Below are 11523 nucleotides of genomic sequence, written 5' to 3' on the forward strand. Positions count from 1 at the left end.
GGTAAGGGGTAGGATTTTTTATTTATGCTGATACTCTCAGTTCATATTTGAATATATAATGAACATTTAAAATTTTGATTATAGAAATCACATCAAACATATTAATTTATTACAGTACTAGTGATGCATGTCTGAGGATTCCTCATCTGATGGTGACTTTTCCTTTTCTGTTGATTTCACAGGTTCCTGAGCTTTTGACCAGTGTGTTAACAATCCACCAATGAAGTTCACTCTCCAGCTGAACCAGTCTTTCTCCAGGCTGCAAGGAGGAAGCAAAAACAGTGTTGAGTGGAGAAGTTGCAAATTATTTACTGTATTTCAATTACTTTGAGTACAGAGTATAACAGACTTTTAACAGACTTGAGTACAGAGTATAACAAACTGATTTTACATTACTTGCCGCACATTTTTATAGATCAATATTGGCAACACTTTATTTTAAGGACCAATTCTCACTATTAACTTGCTTATTGGCATGCATATCCTTAGCATATTAATCAGTGGAGTCAGCATATTAGCTGTTTATTAGTACTTATAAAGCACATATTAATGTCTTATTCTGCTTGACCATATTCTAGATCCCTTAACCCTACCATATATTAAACTTAACAACTACCTTACTAACTACTAATAAGCAGCAAATGAGGAGTTTATTGAAGCAAAAGTCATAGTTAATAGTTATTTGATAGTGAGAATTGATCCCCAAACTAAAGATTGACTACAATAGTTGTTTTAAATATAATACATTCAAAATGCTCATCTGAGTAAGTTTGACTACAACAAAGAGATGTTTACTCACCTCAGTTCACAGTTTGAGTCTCGTAGCACGTCACTGAGCTGCTTCTCTGAGTCTCCAGTCATTCTGTAATTCAAATCAAGCTCTTTTAGAAAATGTAGTGCTTTTGTGTTTGTCAAAGACTGAGTAAAAGAAGAAACATCTGTAATGCCAGTCATGCAAGTCTAGAAGGAGACCAAGAGAACAGACAGTTTATGATATTTTTAGTGCACAGTCACATTAGCCTTTTCTCAGCAAAATTTTGCGGGCAATATCACAGTCATCTCAATGTGAATCCATGTAATGAGGAATTTCATCTGATGGACTTCAGTTGCAGAGAAATTCCACTACATGAATTTTGCATCAAGTTCAAGTGAATTTATCAGAGAAATTCACAGCATTGATCAAAAGAAGTTGTTTGATTTGACAGTGAAGTGTGGGCAGAGCCTCGTCAAAGCTACACTAATTATTCACAAGGAATGAGGCAATCTTTCAAGTGGTGTCTACTTCATAACAGCATTGTTCAAGAATATAAAGTGCTGCAGTATAAAGAGACTGTCTGAAAAAATGTTTCCACACACGCTTCACGTCCAGTCCTGACTTTTATATGCTTGCAGAAATTTGCCTTTCAAAGGTAACTGTAACTGCACCTTACCAGCCAGTGGGAATTTTAACAAGACAATTCATAAATAGACCCAAATATTTTAAATGTATAATGCCATGCTCTACATTGCCAAAAGGTTTAAAATAAAAACTGAAGACAGAGCAGTTTTAAAAAACATTATTATAGATAATGTAGCGTCTCGACCAATCTGACATACTAATTTTTATTTGATTTAACAAATCAATTATTCATTAGATTAACAAATCGTCACAGTCCCCTCACTCAATAAACTGGATGCCAGGATTTCTGCAGAACACCAGGCCCCCTTGGTCACCATGTACTGTTTTCATCACAAATATAATTTCTTGCACAAATTAAAAAAAAACATTCAACAACTAATATTTAATCAAAATGCACATTTTTGTCTCTTTTTGGGCTCCTTGCTTTGCTTACGATCTGTCTGGTCTAAGGCACATGTGTTTTTGGCCAATTGGTCATGAAGCTGTCCTGCTGCTATTCGCACTGTGGTCTCTGCCATTTACAATGTACTTACACATGTACACTTTAAGAAACTGACTGTGAAATTCACAGTAATTAACTGGCAGCAAGTGACAAGTAACATATTGTATAAAAAGCACAGTAATTAACCAGCAGCAAGTGACAAGTAACTTACTGTAGAAAAGAACTACAGTAATTTACTGGCAGCAAGTGACAAGTAATTTACTGTAGAAAAGAACTACAGTAATTTACTGGCAGCAAGTGACAAGTAATTTACTGTAGAAAAGAACTACAGTAATTTACTGGCAGCAAGTGACAAGTAATTTACTGTAGAAAAGAACTACAGTAATTTACTGGCAGCAAGTGACAAGTAATTTACTGTAGAAAAGAACTACAGTAATTAACTGGCAGCTAGTGACAAGTAACTTACTGTAGAAGAAATAACCATATTTTCACTGTTTTCTTTTACAGTAGCAAACATGTAACTGTAAAGTAAAACTCACTAATTTGCAAGTGCAACCTTTTTTTTGTGCCTTTTTGTGCTTATTACACAGGACAGTGTAATGATTGGTGGGGAATGTGATCGGCAAAGGACCTTAAGCCAGGAATCGAACACGGGTCACCAGAGACACAGTTGCACTATATGACAGTGTGCTAACCACTTGACTATCGGAACTGACAGGTTCCATTTCTGTTTAGTTATATTGGTTCAGCCCAAATAAAAAAACAAAAACAAAAAATGAATATGAAATAAATAATGCATGTTGCATGATTTAAATATAAGTATTCATTTATCAGAAGTCACAGTTAACTGCTCAACAAGCTTCATTAATCATCCTTCACTTATTGCTAGATGTGTTGAAAACAATAAAATCTTGACCTTCTGGTCATTTTTTCTTTTTTAAATTTTTACTAAAGAATACATTTGCTTCCTGTATTCTCTATTCAAACCTAAAATGTAATTGAATTACAGTGAGTAGTCAAATGCAGTCATTGGCTGGAAACCCAGCTGCCAGTGTAGGCTACTATGTTTTCCTTCTCTATCCCAGTGGCTGGGTTTCAGAAAACCCTAGTGTATGGCAGTACGGTGAAATCACGTTCTGGGGGGTGAATTTATGATCATGATACTGAAGTTAAAATAATATGATAATAATTAAAAGTTTATATAAAGCAGTATAATGGGCTGTTTTTGCACAGGTAAAATAACTGGAAACGAAAGACACCAGAAGCCAAACACATTCAAGTTACAAATAGTCGCACCCGCTTTCTTGTGAAAACTAAGCTGGATATAAATAATATCCATTATTTTTTTTACAGCACATTGTTGGTTACTGTAATTTTCTACAGTACATAATTGCTTGTTGTGTTTTCTACAATACATTGGAAGTTACTGTGATTTTCTACAAGACATTGCTGGTTACTGTGACACTCACAGTACTTCTTACATTACTGCAATTTTGACTGAAACTACACCATTCTACTGTGAACTAGTATACAGTAATTTCCTGTGCACAAACACAGTCAATTCCTGTAGATTTCACATGAATGCTTTACAGTGTATACTTATACTTACACATTTTTCATGACTGTTAATGATGTTACTGACAGAGAGAAGATAATTTTGCCACAGTTGCACATATCCTGCTAACTGATTAGTAAATTATCATGCCACATAGTGGTCTGTGTCTCTATGGCCAAAATTTACCAACATTTGGTACTTGGCAGGTGTTCATTTCAAGCGTTGTTTTCATCAGATCAAAAACACATAACTAGAAGGAATTATTTTCCACAAATATAATTCATAATAAAGTACCATAAAGCCATGTAACAATAATCAAATCACTCAAGTTACACTATTTTTTTAGTCTGTTCTCTAATCTCTCTCTTTTTTTGGAGCAAGGATTTGTCAGATAGATGTCAGTATTTTAAATATTTTTTATAACCACAAAGTTTATATTGATTCAAAGTAAAAATAAAAATAACAATTCTTGGTAACACTTTACTTGAAGGGGTGTGCATAAGACTGACATGACACCTTCATAATCATGACATGACACATGTCATGAATATGAAGGAGGTTTTATGGATGTTTATGACAACTGTCATTAAGTGTCATTCGCTCAGTTATGTCATTTTTAATGCAAATATGACATTATTTGACCTAACCCTAACCTAACCCTACCCATAGCCCATAACAAAGACATCTCAAACAATGTCATCTTTGCATTAAAAATTACATAACTGAGGGAATGACACTTAATGACAGTTGTCATAAACATGCATAAAAACCCTTCATATTCATGACATGTGTCATGTCATGATTATGAAGGTGTCATGTCAGTCTTATGCACACCCCTTCAAGTAAAGTGTAACCCAATTCTTTTTCTACTGATACACATAATAAACATCAGTCCATTAGCTAACAGCATAATAAGCTTTCATCACCGTTTAAATGCTGTACAGTATAATGATACTAACTGTAGTTTCTCCAGCTTGAATTGTGGGTTCATCAGTAGATCATTCAGGTTTTTCACTCCAGAGTCTCCTAGTTGATATCCACTCAGGTCCATCTCTCTTAGGTGTGATGGGTTTGATTTCAGAGCTGAAGTCAGTGCAGAACAACCAAAATTTGTCATACAACAGTACCTTAGAGAAAGAGAGCAGAAAATAAAACAGGAGTTAACTCTTTATTCTGTATAGTTACATCAACAAAACATACAAAAAGAGGAAGAGAGATGCTACACATGCAGTATTGGTATCAGGTTCAACACTGTTCTTGTGCACTCATTCTTATTAAAAGGCTGCTATACCAAAACAGATACCATGCAGTGTAAGTACTGTACTTGTGTCAAGACAAAGAAACACCAACAACAGAACAAACAGAGCAGAATGAGCCATCAGAGATTAAGGATGTCTATTATGTAAATGTATCTAATAATTAGAATATTAATACCGTATTAATATGGCATGGCAATATTAATATGAATAACATTCTATTAATCAATATTCACACATGTATCATTTTTTTTGTAGCTTATTTCAAAAAGTGAAACTTTCATATATTCTAGATTCATGATATGTAAAGTAAAACATTTCAAAAGTTTTTTTTGTTTTAATTTGGATGATTAGAGCTTACAGCTCATGAAAGTCAAAAATCCAGTATCTCAAAATATTGGAATATTTCCTAAAATCAATCAAAAAAAAGGATTTGCAAAACAGAAAAGTTTAAGTTCTTTAAATTATGTTCATTTATGCACTCAATACTTGGTCGGGGCTCCTTTAGCACAAACTCCAGCATCAGTGTCCCAAGTGTTTGAATCGGCTTTGCTTGACAGTATTCTCAAGCATGCGGTCATCCCTGTTGCTTGTGCACCTTTTCCTACCCAATTTCTTCCTTCCGGTCAACTTTGCATTTAATATGCTTTGATACAGCACTCTGTGAACAGCCGGCCCTTTCAGTAATGACCTTCTGTGACTTACCCTCTTTGTGGACCATTGCCAGGTCAGCAGTCTTCCCCGTTATTGTGGTTTCAAAGAACAAGAGATACCCAGAATGTATACTGTAGGGATGGTGATTTAATGAAACTCAAATGTAAACGTAATATTGTGAGATACTGTATTTTTGACTTCATGAGCTGTAAGCTCTAATCATAAAAATTAAAACAAACAAAAAAAACTTTTGAAATGTTTTACTTTACATGCAATGAATCTAGAATATATGAGTTTCACTTTTTGAAATAAGTTACAAAAAAGTACTTTTTCAGGATATACACATTTTTTGAGATGCACCTGTACACTGCCTATGGACCCAGTTTAGTCCATATTTGTATTCAAACTGACCTGACATAAAATTATATCTAAGTCTCTGTTCACAGCAAAATGTCACCTTGCTCATTTTTTATTCATTTTCAACTTAAATTATTTTGATACATTGTGTACAAAATACAAGTGTTGATGGAAAGTAAATGTGTTTTAGTAAAATACAAATATAGATGCTCAAGAGGATAAAGGCAGAAATCCTTCAAAAATCTTGTTTTAAACATCAGACCGCGTTCATTCAGCACATGGAGGAGCTATTGACTCACTGGGATGCAGGTTTAAATCTGATCTGGATCAAGTCCCGATCTCATCCCTACCTTTCAGTCTGCACTCCCTCTTCCTATAAAATAAAAGACACACACACACACAAGCAATATAAAAAGTAAATATTTGTATTTATGTTGGTTTCTAGATTTTTTAACAGAGTATTTTGTAAAGAATGCATCAGGCCTGCATGATTCTTAATTCTTCTCAAGACTCAATTTGCTCATACAGTTGTGACTTTAAGTTTCACATAAGCAGGACAAAGTCTGTTCATGTATCTCCAATTACACTTGCAGCTGCAAAGTGAACTAATGACCCTTTAAACAAATGACATGATCAAGTTCTTTACTGTATATTTACAATACATCAATGCATATTACAATACAATACACTGGCAAAAAAGAAGATTAAACAAAATGCAGACTTTCTGAAATGGTGCAGGTGAAAGCAAGAACTTCAAAGGAGGAGGAAAATGGGTACATAAATGCTTTTAACCGGTAATACTAAAGTTTAGTAAGTCTGGGCTGCTGTAGGAGGACAGACTCCATCCATACCTCTTTTATCAGTCGAAGTATCATCGTTTAATGTACAGAGTGTAATGAAACAAACATAAACTATTACTTGGATGTTTCTTCACAGAACTAAGACAATATATGTGCATTATCAGACAAACACATACAATAACTGATTTAATAGACATTTAAACAATCAATATACTGAATATATAAAGGGAGATATGATGTAAAATTGACATAAATGTACATTAAATGTATACAGAAATAAAAAAACGAAATTAAAAGTACTGAATCTGTAAATGTAGGCCATTTACAGATGATTGACAACTTTCATTTCAGGCTTTCAGTTGGTTTATATCATTTGATATATTTGAATTCTAAATTTGACAACCCAATTATAATTAGCAATATTTTAAATGCTTCAGTATAGGTGACTTTAATTCCAACATCATTATGATGTAGGCCTTATGCTAAAGATTGATATTCCTGCTAGCCCACCTCAGAGCTTTTCTTCCTCCTCAATTTCACCTGTAAATAAAACAAAATGATTTGTATGAATACTAACAACCATCATTCAATATCACGCATGCATATTTCTATTAATGCAGCATTGTTTAATTGCGAAAAAGTTTTAATATGGTAATTTTAAAGTCAGAGCCTCTTCCACCTGTATGCATTAGTCATCATTTCAAATAATCATAAACAAAAGCTAGTATATAAAGTAATAAACTTCACATTTATTAAAATAATATTATTTGAAGCTGTTAAAATAAAAAAAGCATGTGTGTATACAGACATTAAATTCATAGCTGTAGGTTTTGAATAGCGTTTGCATTATGAATTGCTGTTTGGTGACATCTTGCCAAAAATCCCCATTCTCAAAGACATTTTACATTTTGGTATACAAACATCACATCTCACATATGAATTTATTACAGTATTAGTGAGGGCCTTCTAGGGATCTCTCACCTGGTGATGACTGGTTTTATCCTGTTGAGCTTTAGATGTAATCCGTCCACCAAAGTTCTCAATGAAGTGTGCACTAGTTTGCACCCAATGAAGCGCACCTAGTAAGCCAATGTTTTTTATTAGTTACACATTTAAAACTATTTGTCGTACATATATTTCTAAAACAATAATAATGTTTAAAATATAACATTTAAAACACAAATTGCATTCATATGTTTGGCTGTTCACGTTAGGGTGAATGCAACCAAGTGATGTTTACTCACCTCAGTTTACAGTTTGTGTCTCGCAGTACATCAATGAGCTGCTGCTTTGAGTTTCCAATGTTACTGTTACTCAGATCAAGCTCTTTAAGAAACACCAGTGCTTTTGTGTTTGTCAAAGACTGAGTTAAAGAAGAAACATCTGTAATGGCACAGTCATTAAGACTAGAAAGAGACAAACACAGAGAAGATGAAAGATCATTTTACTTTCCCACTGTAAGAAAGGCCACCCCTCGAAAGTGAACTCTTCCGAACCCTCCCGCCGGTGTTCGTGATTTGGACTGTTCCAAAACTTTCTGCAGAGTGGATTACAAAACAGTATTATATATTGTAGTATATATTGAGGCTGGATGTGTAGATGTGTTAATAGTCAATAGTTAATAAGTTTAATTCATTAGAAGTGCCCCGTTTTAAGGATTGTGTGGATATATGTGTACGTGCAACTAATAGTAAGTATGTTTACCTAATTTATATACATAAACATATACAAAATTGCTTATAATAAATGCATTAAATATAATTTTTTTTAACAACATTTACTCAAAAGCCACACAAAATCTGACAATGAAAATGTTCAAGTAGCTCAAGGTAATAGACACAGGTTTTTCAATGTGATAAAGTTCACCTTGTATTGTGGCGTGAGTCTCTTCAGCTCATCCAGATGAACATCGACTCCCATAACCCCTAAAATCAGCTGATTCTGAACACACAAACACTGACATCAATGATATGAACACAACAGAGTTCATAGCCAGTGCTGATCCATCAGTGACTGAGCATCACCTGAGAGTTTCCGTCCACAGTGAGGTTGAACACCGGCATCGTCCCCGTCACCACCAGCCCCAGACCCTGTAAATGAACCCAAACACACAAACTCAATAAACTCACAATGCTTTATGAGGCATCAGAGTATGACGAAACCAGAGCGGGCCGTATGTTTCACACACAGCAGGCGGTGAAGCGACTCTCACCAGCGCGTCCTGATAGACGTTGGTCCATTGCACCTGCTTGGCACTTCTTCCTGCCAGAACCATGGGGCGGCCCAACACGTCCAGATATTCCTGCCACATACATTCATTTAAGCATTTTACCTCTCATTAATACGCCATTTGTGTTTGGAAAAATCCTAATATACAGTGGGTACGGAAAGTATTCAGACCCCCTTAAATTTTTCACTCTTTGTTATATTGCAGCCATTTGCTAAAATCATTTAAGTAAATTTTTTTCCTCATTAATGTAGACACAGCAACCCATATTGACAGAAAAACACAGAATTGTTGACATGGTAAATGTTGGTGGACAGCCATTTTTAGGTCTCTCCAGAGATGCTCAATTGGGTTTAAGTCAGGGCTCTGGCTGGGCCATTCAAGAACAGTCACAGAGTTGTTGTGAAGCCACTCCTTCGTTATTTTAGCTGTGTGCTTAGGGTCATTGGAGTGTTGGAAGGTAAACCTTCGGCCCAGTCTGAGGTCCTGAGCACTCTGGAGAAGGTTTTCGTCCAGGATACCCCTGTACTTGGCCGCATTCATCTTTCCCTCGAGAGCAACCAGTCGTCCTGTCCCTGCAGCAGAAAAACACCCCACAGCATGATGCTGCCACCACCATGCTTCACTGTTGAGACTGTATTGGACAGGTGATGAGCAGTACCTGGTTTTCTCCACACATACCGCTTAGAATTAAGGCCAAAAAGTTCTATCTTGGTCTCATCAGACCAGAGAATCTTATTTCTCACCATCTTAAAAAACATTTACTTAAATGATTTTAGCAAATGGCTGCAATATAACAAAAGAGTGAAAAATTTAAGGGGGTCTGAATACTTTCCGTACCCACTGTAAAAAGGTATAACAGCATCTGTACTAGGGGTGCAACGGTTTGAATTATGGTTTGGTTTATATCATGTTTTTAGGGTCGCAATTTCAGTATAGTTTGGTATGTGCTATTCTCGGGAAATAAGGACTAATGTCAAATAAAAATGAAGAAAATAAGCAATACAAGCAATAGCACACATAAACACATTGGAGCAAGGATAGAAATTAACAGAGCAGGTTGCTATTAAGACAGGAAGAAACCGTGCTATTGATTGCAGAAAAACACATGGATTGTGATCATGTGGATGTGGCCCTACATGATGAATGTGTGAGAAGCGTGGTGCTATTTAACTAGCTTAATATCAGAAAGTGCAAATTCAGTGATGCTCGACTCTGTATTGAGCTACAAAAAAAATCCAAAGTTTCAAAGAATGCCTAAAAAAGTAGTTTTTATATGTACAAATATATTTATGCTCTTCCAAAGAACCATCTGCTGTCAGAGATTGAAACAGCATTTTCATTAGCACATCTTTTGTGTTTTGTTGTTGTTGTTCAGACCAAGGGCCCATTCTTCGTACGTCGCTAACTCAGTTAGCTGGATTTGATTGCTGATGATTTGGCATGATCTGGGATTGTTTGGTTCTTCGAAGCTCATCCTGGAGTTGCTGTCATAGCAACAGGTCCGTAAGCTTAAACCTGCTCAGGAGCGGCTTATTTCATGTAAACGGGATTAGATGGCATCTTTTTAAGCAGTATTGATACTTAAAATCTGTCCGCTACCACCGCAACTTTATTACAAGAGTTCCCTACTGATCCACGGACAATTTAAAATAATAATCATTTAAACATAATATAACAATGTTGTGTAGTGTTTAATACTATAGACAGTTTTACTCACTGAAATATTTATTTGTCATAAAATTATTACTTCATAATTGTATTGGAGTCTTACACACATGCTGTACAGATAATGTAGAGTCGTGCATTAATGTGAGTGCTGACAGATATTATAGCAGTGGCTTGATGGAGCGCAGGAGATGCAGATAACTTGATCTTGACCCTTAAGAAACTTTAATTAATGCTGTCACGTAACAAATCTGTTTAAATATAAAATTAAATGAATTGCTAATTACTACATTGAAATAAAAATGTAAAGCCTGTACAAATTTTAGAAATCGTGAATATAAATAATTTGGAATCATGTTAAAATAAAAATAAAATAAAAACAGTGCACTAGAAGTAAAAAAAAAGTGTAAAGTTTTTCGTCAGGTGTCTTTTTTAATGAAATTATGTCATTATGTTGCTGTCTTGCCGCCAGCCAATCGCTGCATTGCTGATTGTGGTTTCGAGTATCGATACATAGCCCCTTTTAACCAACCCATGAATGCGCAATTATCTCAGATAACTAAATCCAGCCAGACTAATCATCAACAACAGGTGCGTTCGAAGAACCGAATTATCCAGATCCTGATTAGCACGATTGTGTCATCTCGGATGTAATAAGCGACGTACGAAGAACGGGCCCCAGTTCAAAGATTTTTACACAGCTTACACACAGTGCTGTAAATGTTAACTGTTGGATCAGTAAGAGGATAATGTGCTTTCAAAAACTGTAGAATAATAAGGTGTCTGGAAAATTATATATCATAATCAAATTTTATTTATTATTTTTTGTTTAAATTTTAATTAAATTTATTATTTATTTAATATCATTATTTTATTGGTTTTAAGTTTTGTCAAAACTTGTCAAGTTGTTTAAATCGTTGTTTTTAAATCATCATTTTATGAAATTAGGCCAAATGTTGGAAAAATAACATTTCTATCAATTTCCCAAACGATGGGAGCAGATTGTTTACACCTGCTGTAGAATAGGTCATTCCAGGATTTTAACCCAGGACAAACCACCATTTTATGGTTTAGGATGTTGATATAAACACTGACCTAACTCCACTATTGTATTTATATCGGTGCAGGTTGTAAAAAAGAAAATTCTGTCATTTGCTCACCACAA

At 34.9% G+C, this 11523-nt stretch overlaps 1 long non-coding RNA gene across 1 annotated transcript; it reads right to left on the reverse strand.

The window, feature by feature from the left end:
- Positions 1-8340: 8340 nt before the first annotated feature.
- Positions 8341-8762, reverse strand: LOC107569083 (uncharacterized). Its single transcript, XR_001606858.1, has 3 exons — positions 8676-8762; positions 8488-8553; positions 8341-8404 (listed from the first exon to the last, which is right to left on the reverse strand). It is a non-coding gene; the product is annotated as an uncharacterized lncRNA (long non-coding RNA).
- Positions 8763-11523: the final 2761 nt, after the last annotated feature.

The sequence above is a fragment of the Sinocyclocheilus grahami genome, unplaced genomic scaffold (genome assembly GCF_001515645.1).
Source record: "Sinocyclocheilus grahami isolate Dianchi unplaced genomic scaffold, SAMN03320097.WGS_v1.1 scaffold1309.1, whole genome shotgun sequence".
Lineage (NCBI taxonomy): Eukaryota > Metazoa > Chordata > Actinopteri > Cypriniformes > Cyprinidae > Sinocyclocheilus > Sinocyclocheilus grahami.